The sequence below is a fragment of the Camponotus vicinus genome, unplaced genomic scaffold, assembly GCF_025532165.1.
Source record: "Camponotus vicinus isolate PSW18456_S1 unplaced genomic scaffold, iyCamVici1.0 SCAF_10, whole genome shotgun sequence".
Classification (NCBI taxonomy): domain Eukaryota; kingdom Metazoa; phylum Arthropoda; class Insecta; order Hymenoptera; family Formicidae; genus Camponotus; species Camponotus vicinus.
The window spans coordinates 7212042-7225027 of NW_028141946.1; positions in this window are offsets into that span (position 1 = coordinate 7212042).

Consider the following 12986-nt stretch of genomic DNA (forward strand, 5'->3'; position numbering starts at 1 on the left):
CATTCGTCCCCCTTCCCCTTGCGACCGTTTTGCACCCTTCTCCGTCATCCCTTTACCGAGAATCTCTCTCACCCCCTTCTTTATCGTCCCGAATATATTGACTGACTCTGGCCATCGAGAATCTCCGCACGGATAGCAAGAGAGACAGAGAAAGAGAGAGAGAGAACAGAGAATTCAACGGTAATCTAGGTAATACACCGAGGTCACTTATCGAGAAATCACCGTATATATCGATTGCGATGGAGGGAAAAGAAAAAAGAACCGTGGCCAGTCAATCGATCGCAGTTTTTATTAATCGCAAATTAGTGGAATGTATGCAAAATGTGCAAATTGGCGCGGTAATAAAAATATTGATATTGAACGACACACGTTGTCAACAGAAAGATGTAAAAAAGAAACGACGAAAACGTTCATCAGCGGCATCTTTAACGTTCTGCAAATAAAACTCGCATTAATCCTAACTTTAACCTACCTTTTGCGTTCGATTGAGTTTCATAGGAAATGATTTTGCATGTCAAGGAAAAGGAGAAAGAGAACGAAATTGAACGACGCGAAGAAATTAAGTGCAATCGATTGGTATGAAATTCCGGGGCCTCCATATTACACCGTCGGCTAATCTGAATTCTAGTAACCGAATTCTGTACCGTTGAATCAAAGAATCGTGATGTCGCAGTCGTGAATTTTGGCCGCACGCGCGCTCGCGTTTCACTCTTGTGGCTTTTAATAAATGGCATAAAAACGAGATCAAATATTTAATCGGGAAATATTTGAGTGCCTATTATTACAGGGTAGTGGCGCGGTATAGATACCCATTGCGGTAACCCCATGGTGCCTCCGCCGCGCCATTCCGTTTATGTCTGGCAAATATACATAGTTGTCGCGTTAGATATACATAGACATCCGCGCGTCGATTTAAAGCGAGACATCGGCGAGCGAGCTCCACTTTTCGCTCTTTCGCTTTTTTTTTTCGCTCGTATAACTGGTCCATCGTGCCGTCGTTGTTGCTCCGCAAAGATACTCCGGCTAATTATAGTGTTTGAGGATGGAATTGAATAATGTATTGACCGATTGAGAGAGTTGACAAGAGTTGACAAAAATCCTTTGGGAAAAAACGTGCGTGTCTTTTACGGACGATGACATGAATTCGCAATGTCTTATTGCATTCATAATAAATGTTGATGAAAGATAAGAAGGATAGAACGAAATGAAAATTGAATAGCGTTGAAAAAGAATATTGCTAGTACCAGATTAAATATTTTAATTGCTTCTTCTTCTAGTACATAACTTATTAATTGTATTAATAAAATTTACCTAGAATTATCGATATGATTATTTCATTCGTGGATCAAAATCACGATTCCCTAAAATCACTAGTGCAAAATATATTCTAGAGAAAAGATGTGAAAAAAATAAATTACAACTATTTATATTATAATTATTTAATTGTTTATATTTTAATATAATAAAGCCTAATTATTAATATGCCATCACACTAGCGAAATAAACTCTCATTCAATATTAAGTACCAGTCAACGTTTTGCTCATACATATAAATTATTATGAAATATATATATTTTAATATAACGATTTAATTTATCAAGTTTACATTAACATTATATTACAATTTTGTAATTCGATTATTGTGAATTCATTTATTGTGCGAGGTGGAGAAGTGTATTCACCAATAATCTCGCTATACTAGCTGTACCTGTACTTTTTTTTCACGGAGTCACGTAAGGGTGGCGTCGCGGCGTAACCTGGGAGATGCCGGTCGAGCAAAATATTTGCGCTGGGCAAATGAAGCAGGACCGTGTCGCGTGGAAACTCAAAAGATTCCGTCGCGAGCGGTTTACACACGTCGATGGAGGGAGGGGGAGACACGAAGAGGCAAATAAATTAAGCGGCCCGGTCCCGCGCAATTAATGCTCGCGAACGACACGTCGTCCGTGTAAGTAACGGCTATAACATACGAGTGACACGAATGCCATGTTCGGGATCCGCCACGTAGCTTCCAGGTGAGGTGCGCAATTACGAGTTGCCGCCACGCGCCAACGTCCTGATATACGGCGCCTAATGAGGGTGGTCCTTCACTCATTTGACCCTTTTTTTCCCGCGGTGGCCACGTGACCGGAAGCGAAACGACGAACATCGAGGACATCGTAGCCACGTGTAAGTGGCGACGCTACGTAATAATTAAACGTCGCATTAAGGCGCCAAGTGAACGAGATGGAAGGGGAAATCGCAAGATAGGACGACGATTTATGTGTTTACCCTGCTCATAATAAATATTCGGAAAATATTAAGGATTAAAATCTTTCAAAATTTTACCTGAATTAAAATTGCCTAATTAAAGATTCGTTCTAAAGAAATTCGAAAAATTATAAATTATGTCTCCACTTAAAAATATCTTACTACCATAGCAATTTTTTAAATTAAAAACTGAAGAAGGTAAATGATTAATAAATATCGAACATATTCTGTACTTAATCAGTCTAAATAAAGATAGAATTTATATCTGAATTGTTAATAAAATTTAGAAAAAAAATCTTTCTGGGGCCTATTTAAGGTAAGGTTAATCATATTGTTATGAATTTTGATTATACACAAAAAAATCGTCTCTTCTAAAGAGAGCAATATTGAAACTCATTTATCCAATGAAATGATTAAAATTTGGCAATGGGACCAAAATTTGCCAGAAGATATTACTAGAATTTGCTGCTATGTTATAAACAATGTTTTGGCAGATGCAAGAAATAATGACAAATTCTTGTTTCGACACCTAAAAATCTAGCTGCATCAGCAAAATATTTTTTTTATTGTTCTCACGGTCAATCAAGAGGATCACGCTCGAGTGCATTTTGGCCATCGAGTATCGAGGAACGTTGCGACCAGATTTTGCTTACATCCATATACGTAAACAAACTCAAAGCTAACACGCGGATAATTACATCGCGCCGATGATCATAAGCGGCGGCTCGATTGAACCGAAAAACAAATAGCGGCTGCTCAGCACTTTTTCGCACCGCTCTCCGCACGACCGAGTACACAGGTACGTACGTACGTACGTGCATACACAGCAGTAGTCGGAGCGGATCGTAAACGCGCACGCATGTAATTTGCACCATGAGTGTACAATCTGTCTCTCTCTCTCTCCCTCTCTCTTTCTCTCTCTCTCTCTCTTTTTCTCTCATAGCGACGATGGTGTAAATCACGTCTCCCAAAGCCAGGTTTATTAGCGATCCAGCGACTGGCAATGTTTATCCTACAATAGGACGATGTACAAAGAGAGAGAGAGAGGAAGGGTAGAGAAGGGGCGCGAGATGAGGGAAGCAACCGGAGCACATGGCGGAAACGGCGACTTAAAGATCTCCCACCCCCTTCTCTCCCCCGAAAGTCTCGTCTACGCTGCCCTGCAATAACTGTCGCGTTGTGTGTCGAGAGAAATTATGCCCCAATAAAGGCCTCTCCGAGGAGCCTTCGTTGTGCTTGGTCGGCAGATAAAGCACGTTTATACCGCAAGATCCGTTCGCTCTTGCTCGCCTAATGATATCGCGAGTGTGAATGAAAGGCACAAAGCGAATTACACTGATTATTAATATACTCTACTTTTATTTGACTTACCTTCGATTTTAATTTTTCGATTGACGAAAATAACGAATTGTCACTCTTTTAATTTTAAATAATAATTATTATTGAGGCTTCTATGTATCATATATGTGCATATGAATAATAAAATAAAAGAAATATTTACCTTAAATTTCAGTTAAAAAATTTACATAATTATTATATTAATTCTTATATTAATTCTTTGCATTTATATTGTATTATATATTGCCTACTAGATAAGAATTTTCGGGAATTTCTGTAATAATAATTTAATTGAATTTTATATATAATAATTTAATAACAATTTAATTGAATTTGTATAATATTTTAATTGAATTTTATATATAATAATTTAATAATAATTTAATTAAATTTTATATATTATAACAGGTAAAAAAAAGAGAGAATATAAATACAACATAATAAGTAAATTATAAAATATTTTTTAAGTATAAATATAACTTATATAAAATCTATAATATTATAAAAACACTTTATATGTGAATAATTACCAACGTTGTTCAGAAAAGATTAAAGGAAATTAAAATAGCAATATATATATTTAGACTTTCGTTTGTTTTTAGTTTTCCATAATTCCGCAGTTATCTTGTATCACCGGAAACAATTACCACGTGCGGCACGTATATGTATGTATGTGCGAGGATCATCTCTATGATACATAGTTGAAAACACTCGACGACCGGATTGGAGATGTTGCGGCTACAATAGGCGGTTCTTTCACGGCGAGACGAAGAGCCCGGGGAAGGAGTGGAAAATCTCGAGGTTGAATGTCGGATACCAGAAGGCGGATGATTATACGGTGTCTTTGAAGCGGATTGAATTCGCTCTCGAAAGGGTGAAGTTGAGAGAGAGAACAAGAGAGAGAGCAGAAGTAAAAGAGGAAGAGGAGGAGGAGGAAGAAAAGGAAAGGGCGAGAGCGATGGAAAAGGATGATAGAAAGGGCCGAGCGAACGAACAGTAAAGCCGCCCTTTGAAGCGAACTGGTTAGTAGATGAATTCGAACGCTTTCGCTCTCTCTCTCTTCCTTCCTTCCTCTCTTTACGAAAGAGCATATGGAAAGGGAGAAGCGAGGGAAAGTGGGCAAGTGCGCGCGCGGGGGTGGGCACAAACACGGAGATGGTAAAAGTTTATTAATTAGCTGGAATTAAGCGGCGGCTGGTTCGTGAATGCAGCGAGAATTTCTCATCAAGGCGAAAGGAGAGGGAAAAGAGATGCGAAAACAAGAAATCGAAACAACCTTTATTTCTCGCCGATAATCTCGGAGCGACTGATCGATCCTCTGAATATTCGAGATATAATTGCAACTTCTTTCAAACATAAGAACATATAAGAGAGAGGATTACTAACATGTGCGCGCATTGTCGAACTCTATTTGCACATCTTGAGTAAAGAATGTCGTAATATCACAAATCTGATTCCCAATGACTGATTATGAACGATATCAGAATTATCGCTATTAGATCATTTGATGATATATGTTATATTTAAACAAATATTGCGCTAATATCAATTTTCAATCAAACCACATACTGCATACATTATACTTATACGTATCGTATGATAGTTTTATCCATTTGATCACATGATCGAATTACAGGTGCGCCTGAATTCCATGAAAATGCATCACGCAGACAAACGCAGGTCGAGCACGATGATTCTCTTCCAATTACCTCATAGGAGCGCCATTAAATGACCATTTGTCTCATCGGTCGGACGAGCCATGAGAATCGCTCGGTCGATCGACGTGTTCTGCCTATTCATATTTTATTCACCCGGTACGTCAAGGGGGTAGTTACGGGCGTCGATCGCGTAGGGGTTCGCCACGGTTAAACGTGAGATATTATACCACGTTTCCGGACGACTTCGCTTCATTGTTGTCGCATCATTGTCGATAATTGAGGGGCAGAAGCGAGGTAAACCACCCTCCTCGTTTGCGAATTAGTATAACGCGGGACTTACGTGTTTTACTTGTTTAAGTAGACTGTAGTATTGATCTTCTAAATCTTCGGCATTTCTCATGTTCATATATCTCTACATCGCTATTATCGTTTAATCCATTCGATGTCGAATACAATTGTCGATATTTTATTTCTCACGACGTACAATTTTTTTCCTCTTTCTATAAAAAAAATTAACAGTTTGCTAATAATAAAAAAAAATAAAATAATTATTTAAATAAAGGAACATTTTAATATTATACATTACTTGCTGAAACATTATAATTTTATCTAAAGTAGTTTTTAATAAACAATTAATCAATACACGAGTTATATAATTTTCTAACGATTATATATTATTTCTAAAGAATATAAAAGATGAGCGAGAGTAGTCACATGTACTATTAGCGTCCGCACAAACATGCAATCACATAATACTAGATAAAACAGAGAAATCTAGTGTTTCTTCTTCAACCTTGCAATCGTTCAGTCGCATTAGCACGCACTTGGGAAAAGGGATGCCGCCTCATAATTAACGTTCGAGACGATGCGGCTCTCGCGAACAGCACGAGACCGGGGATTGCGTTTCTCCTCCGCGACGCGACGGGATGAAACGAACGAGGACGAGAGTAGCCTGCAGTCCCTCCTTTTCCAAACAAGAATTTGCACTCTCTTCGTTACGACGGCCAGGCGTCTCTGCAAACTGCGCGAACGCTGCGATAAAGTAACGTGGAGTAACGCGGCGTATATACACCGGGTGGATGTATACATCCTCCCACTTCCCGCGGGCTCTCTGGTCTAACCCAGAAAGAGGCGAGAGAGAACGAGAGAGGGAGACAAGAGGAGAAAGACAGAGAAAGAGAGAGGGAGAGAGAAAGATTTGCAGGCCCCGTGGGCTTGTTTGACTTTACTTGCAGCTATGTAATTGAATATTATACCAGGCTACCTCGCTGGAAGGGTTGGAAACTCTTACGGAAGGGTAGGGCTCGGCGGGCTGAGGATCCAAATGGTGGACGGGAGATAGTCCAGGAAGCCCGGAAGGAGGAGGCGTTTGATGGAGTGGTCCGTGAGAGAGAGAGGAACCAGAAAATTAACTGAAAATCTCACGAAATCGCGAAGGACCCTCCGCTGCTCCGGTGAATGTGTTTACCCTTTATTATACCCGCGCATCTCCTCTCTCCTCCGAGCCTTCGTTCTCTTCGATCGGACTATCGGACCCTTTTGAGTCGCCTTTAAATCTTTCTCTCTGCCTCTGTCGAACATTTTCCCATGCACATTTTATCGTCTTTTTGTTCTCATTATAGCTTTTGCGCGGCTCTTTCGCAAAGACTATACTGTATGTACGAAATTGGAAAATTTATCAATCATCTTGTTCTCATTTATTCGAAAAAATTTTAAATTATTTGTAAGCTATTTGTAGGCAATTATAGATATTTTGTTAATTTTTAAATAAATTAATTTTTTTTTAAATTTGTAACTTTTATAGTAAATTTACTTTTTTTGCAAAGAAAAAGAGCAAGCCTTTTACGTAAAATATAATGTTTTATACATCTTTCTCTCTCTTCAAACACAAAATCTAAATTATAAAAAATATATTTTTAATGACTGAATAAAGTGTTAAATATTAATTAATTCAATCTTATTGTGCCATAAACTACTACTTCAAATTAGATTACTCCAAATTTGATAATATTGTACAAACTTTTTCACAAATCACGTCTTTTCAAGTGTTACATTCTGTAATAATGTCTTTAATTTATTATATATCAAGCATTGTATGGCGCGAAAAACTAGACTGCAAAGCAAATTTGCAAGTTAATTTTTGGCCATTTATTCGATTTCCTAGCTCTTTCTAAAGTAAATATTTCCAGTTACGCGCTTTATTGAATATGGCGCTTAGCTATATCAATTGTACGCGAATATTGTTTGAATTACGTTTAAAACATACTGCTGCTCGGCCCGTTGCCTACGACGCACCTTCGGTGAGAAAATACGCGTGCACATGTAAATCCCAATTTCAGTATGTAATCTGTATATGTGTGCGCAAGCTTCATTTATAGTTTGCATTTCCTATATAAAAACTAATGATAAAAGAGAATTATAATCCCGCATGCATATATTATTCACAATTTAATATCTGACATTAATTTCCCAAGAACGGAATATTTCTTAAATGATCAATAATCGTATGCCACCCTATTCGGGGCACGCGATCCTATTAATATGTATCACACAATTAGATGTCCTCCGAAACCGATTACAATCGATTTCGAGTATTATCGAACCGGGTTAAGTTTATCGCGGTGCTTCAAACTCAAGCCAACCAGAGCTTGCCTAAATAATTGGAGATAATAAAATTCGCCAGACGAATCTAATAAAGGATTTTGAGAAAGATTTATGCACACTCTCGTTTGTCTGGTGCACTGCAGTGAAGACATCATTTACGCAAGATAAGAGAGAAAGATGTATAAAAATGTTCACTATATTCTTAATGCCATTTGAGAAATCATTTAAATTTGAGGTATTAGAAATAAAATAAATGTTATATTTAAATGCAATTTCTCTCTATATAGACATTCATTAGAGGAATTTAAAATATATATGCAATGTCATAATGATATTTTTTCATGTACAATATTTATAATTTAATTTAGGAGAAAAGACAAACAGTTCAAGAAAATAAAGAAGATTCTACACTTTATATCTTTCTAAATAATTCTCGTTAGAGTGTATGCTCTCCAATTTATTTTTATTTGTACATTTTTTAAATTTCTTTTTAATGTAAAATTTTCTTTTTATTATAATTGCGATTATTATTAAGGATTTATGTAGATGTAAAATTGCTATATTTTTCTCTATCCTACATCTTCCAAAATATGTATTCGGATGGATCGTCAAAAGCAGATCGCACAAATTCACTTTAAGGAGGAGGCGAAGAGTCGACACTCTTTCTATCTATTTATCTATCTATTTATCTATGTATCTATCTATCTATTTTCCTCTCTCTCCCTCCCTCCTACCTATTTCTCTCTCTCTCTCTCTCTTTCTCTCTCTTCCTCTCTCTAAAACGAGAGGGGATAAACATACCGTGGGATGGTTGGTATACAGCAGAACGGTATAGTGCACCCTGCTGGTCGATGGTGCGGCCCGTAACGCCCAGCTACTGCGCAACCAATGCGCGAGTCCACCATGTTTAATGCCACGAATTCGCTCTCACCCTCGCCGAGGGGGGTTTCGCCACCCTCGTTCCCGCGGCGCTCCCTCTGGTATCCGAGCGCGCGAGCAACCCTGCCGCTGACTCTAAACCCCGTCCCGGTCTCGTCTCCTCCACCGATTCTTCCTTCCATCGTCCTGTCCCTTCGTCCCCTTCCTCCCCGGGGCCGCCCCGTACCTGGAAGGGTCGCATAACGTACAACAAATTCCCGTATACACGTGGCTTCAAACCGCATCATCAGTCGCCCCCGTGCGAGCCTCGCGGCTTCGCGTCCCACCCCCGCTGCATCTCCCGCGGATTCTATTTTATCCCTGTTTATTCCCGTTAATCTCTCACCGCCGCGTTAATCGACCTATGTCGATCGCAGTCAAACGGTGCGCTTTTAACGCAGTTTTTTTTCGCGAGACCCAACCACGATTGTGCTTTTGGCCGACAAATTGCAGCGCGTCATTAGCGAGATGAAAGCATCCGCGATGCATCTCCATTAATCGCGACTACGTCGATTCGTCGCAGCGTTGATTTTCCATTCCCGTATATATTGGGACTTGATTGAAAAAATGAAGGAGAGAAATTTTACACGAGGCAGCTTTAAACGAAAGATCAATTGAGTCTCTCTTCTGTTTAAGGAAAAGAGAAAATAAAATTTCAAAACTTAAGCTCACTTTAGACGATCTCTAGTTCGAATATTTATAATTATGTTATAATAATGTTGATATATAAAATCAATAAAATGTACAAAATGTATACAAAATCACTTTCAAAATCATAAATATCGTCAACATTGTTTATGCATTATTTATGGATCCGTAAATATTCTGTGTCAGACTCCTATTGATATGTTAATTTTGAAATGTCAATTTATATTAAAAAGTGAATAAATTAGAGTCACAAAAGAGTTTCTTGCAAATCCGTAATATCGGCTTAGAAAAAAGCACAAATTTTTTCGTTTGCTTTTAGCAATGGGAAAAGAGAGGAATAGAAGGATACTCGAGCATCGCGAATTATAAAAATTTTAATGGCTCAGAAAACTAAAACTCTAAAAACTAACTAAACTATTTTTACGTGATAAATCCCTGATAATAAAAATAAAAATCATTTTTCTTTAAAAACTTCTGCATACTGTTATCAATTAGGATTGCCAAGCTGCGAATACCCCGACACGACAATCGAGTATTGCTCCCGGAGGTCACTGACGGTGGCAGGACGATGAGAGGCTGCGAGGGGGTGGAATAGCGGGCAGCAATAGGACGATGCATCGTGGAAAGGGGCGCGAGGCAGGGATCGGGCCGGTACGGAGAAGCACTAGTAACGAGTATTTGCAGGCCGGCTCGATGCATAGTTAATGATTTGTCAACCGAACCCCCTACTGGACCGCGCCAAACCTGACTGGGCCATACATTATAAGCGGCCGGATACCGGGGTGACCGGCCCGCGTCGCGGCACCACGTACGTAACGCGCTAATCAACTATTTATTTCTGCCGTTTCCTCCTCGCTCGATTCCAATAACGACCCTCCGCAGTTAACTTGGGAAATAAGCGCCAATAAATCCGATCGTTTTAATCAACGGTTTCTTCATCCTCGAATTACGTACGTGATATTTTAAATGTGCATTCGGGATGTGCATTTCAGATTTTACATCCAATATTCTTGCCTTCTCTCTCATTTTCGGAAAACAAAAGTTTAAATTATGTATCCTTTATGGGTATTTATAAAACTTCAACATTATTTTATATTTGTACATACATAGCTTTCCTGCCATAACTAATGTATCAGAGAGTTAATGTAATTGATACGCTTGTCCTTCATGCTCGCATGTTCATCTACCATGCGTCACGTTTACCTTGGTGCACAATCTCCATCCAACCAACGTTTCCAGCAAAAACCGTGATCAGTCACGCCGAAATGGAAAATCGTATATATCTATCTAGTCATAGCGGTTTCGATTTACGTTTCGCGACGTGCCGTGCGACCACGCGTGAATTTGGATTAATCGTGATTTCGAATATTTCCACATATGTCTCAAAGAGCTATGACCAGGATCGATCGACGCAATCCTCTGCGATAGAAATTCAAATTATACGTGCACGGATAAACATCACTTTACAAATGAAAAAAATAGTCACAGAGGGATTGATTGTGGAATATTGAAGGGATAAATCAAAACAAACGATGTGGACCGAAAGATAAGTGAATATACGCGCGTTGACTTTTCTTTTTTTTTTTTAATTATTAATTTTCTGTGGTGATTTTGTCGCACAGATAAATTTCCTGAAGTAAATATCGCTGTTGTAATTAATTGTATTATTACGTGATTAAATTATACACTGACAATCGGCATAGAAATATAATAGCTCTTGATAGAGCCCTAACAACCGGTTAATGGTTAACCACGGAAGGACTTGCGGCTTTTTATAAAGCCTTCATCCACCCAGAAGGATTGCGGTTTACGATCACGCATGGTTAACCCGAAAACTAAAATCGCCTTTGCGTGTCTCTATGTCTCTATGTCTGTTTGTATTGGTTTTTATACAAAGATATTAAAACACTGGCTATATTTATATGTTTTTTAATCACAAAATTAATTAAGAGAATTTATTTCTCGATATTTGATATAATTCATTGAAAAAAATCGCCTTTTTTTAACGAAAATTAATAAAAAATATTGTTTAAATGAAAACATATTTATTATAAATTGATGATTGTGTTTCAAAGAATATATTAATTTAATTTATTTCATTTATCATTTTATTAAATATTATAATTGCATTGTAACTTATATTATTTTATTCTTGTTTCTGTTCATTAATATAACTCATATTTAGTAAATTTGAAAGATATTAGTCAAGTTTCCATCACATGTTCTTTTCCAATAATTCTCGCTCCAAGTTTCTTTTGTAAATCTTGAGAGATGAATAAATTTATCTATTTAATATTTTTATTTTTTTAGCTATTGTACATTGTTGATATTTTAATAGCGATTCCTTAGTGTAAACCACAAATCGTCACAATATTGAAACGCGCCCTATTTACATAGGGCAAATCGACGTTTTGCCTCGCGGATTATCGGAAGAATAATCGTAATAAAGTCAGCGAACGCCCGCGAAGCGTAAACAGCGCGGCTAAAGTGACGTTTGCGTTAAAGCGCATTAACGCCCCGGACGTTAGTGCACGTCATTAATTAAATGTAAGAGCCGATAGAGTGGTGCGCGGTGGTTAGAGGCTGTAGACAATCTCCAAATATTTGCGAGGACGAATATCTTACCTAAACATCGGCACCGCGACGGGCGACGGCAGTTTGCGACCCGCTGCGACGCGCAGTTTCAGACCCGGGCTACAAACGGACGAGCCCGATTTCCGATCCGATCCGATCCGATCCGATCCGGACCGGACAGGAGAAATCGGCCCGCGATTTTTGCCATGCGATTTTGCAGCGCGCAAATATTTGTGCCAAACAAAAAGCAAGCTCGACGTATCAAATCGCATCAGCATGGTCCAGAAATTTTCACTCAGGGATTTATTTAAAACATTACGCCAAGTGCATGTGTACGTCACTCGGCCGAATAAAACTAAACTTTTCCGATTTTTTATTATTGTCATTATACGTAGACGCATATTGTATAAATATTATCACATTTTAATGAAAATGTTATTACGTTATATTATTATCGTTTTTTTTTTACTCTTCTAATCTTCCTCGGCCACAAAAATATTAATAACGCCATGAAACGCGATAAAAGAAATTATGTTATAAATAATATAATAATATCTAAATTGAAAGCGTTTATATGGGCCTTCGAGTTTTCAGATATCTAAGGCTCACATAATTTCTAATTCTGATTCTCACACAATTTTTGGTATGTGTACAAAATGGTCATGATATATCAACTGCACAGATATCTTTCGTGCGAATCGACCCGAGACTCTTCCAGGAGAATTCCCGCTGCGTTCGTGGTGCGTTTCATGGTGTTACGTAATTGTTCCCGTCGCAGCATGGGACCGGCACGCCCCACCTGGCACCAGGTCGCCCATTTATCCTGACGCAGGGGGGATCGTGCCAGGCCCATAACTTCGTCCATAATTTGTCATGAATATCCGGAGATTATCGGTGTCGTTGACAGCCTTTTGGCTACCGTTTACAAGCGCGGCTGCTACTCCTCCCTTTGAGATAAATCCGTGATCTTGCGACGGATTAAAGGGATGTTACGCT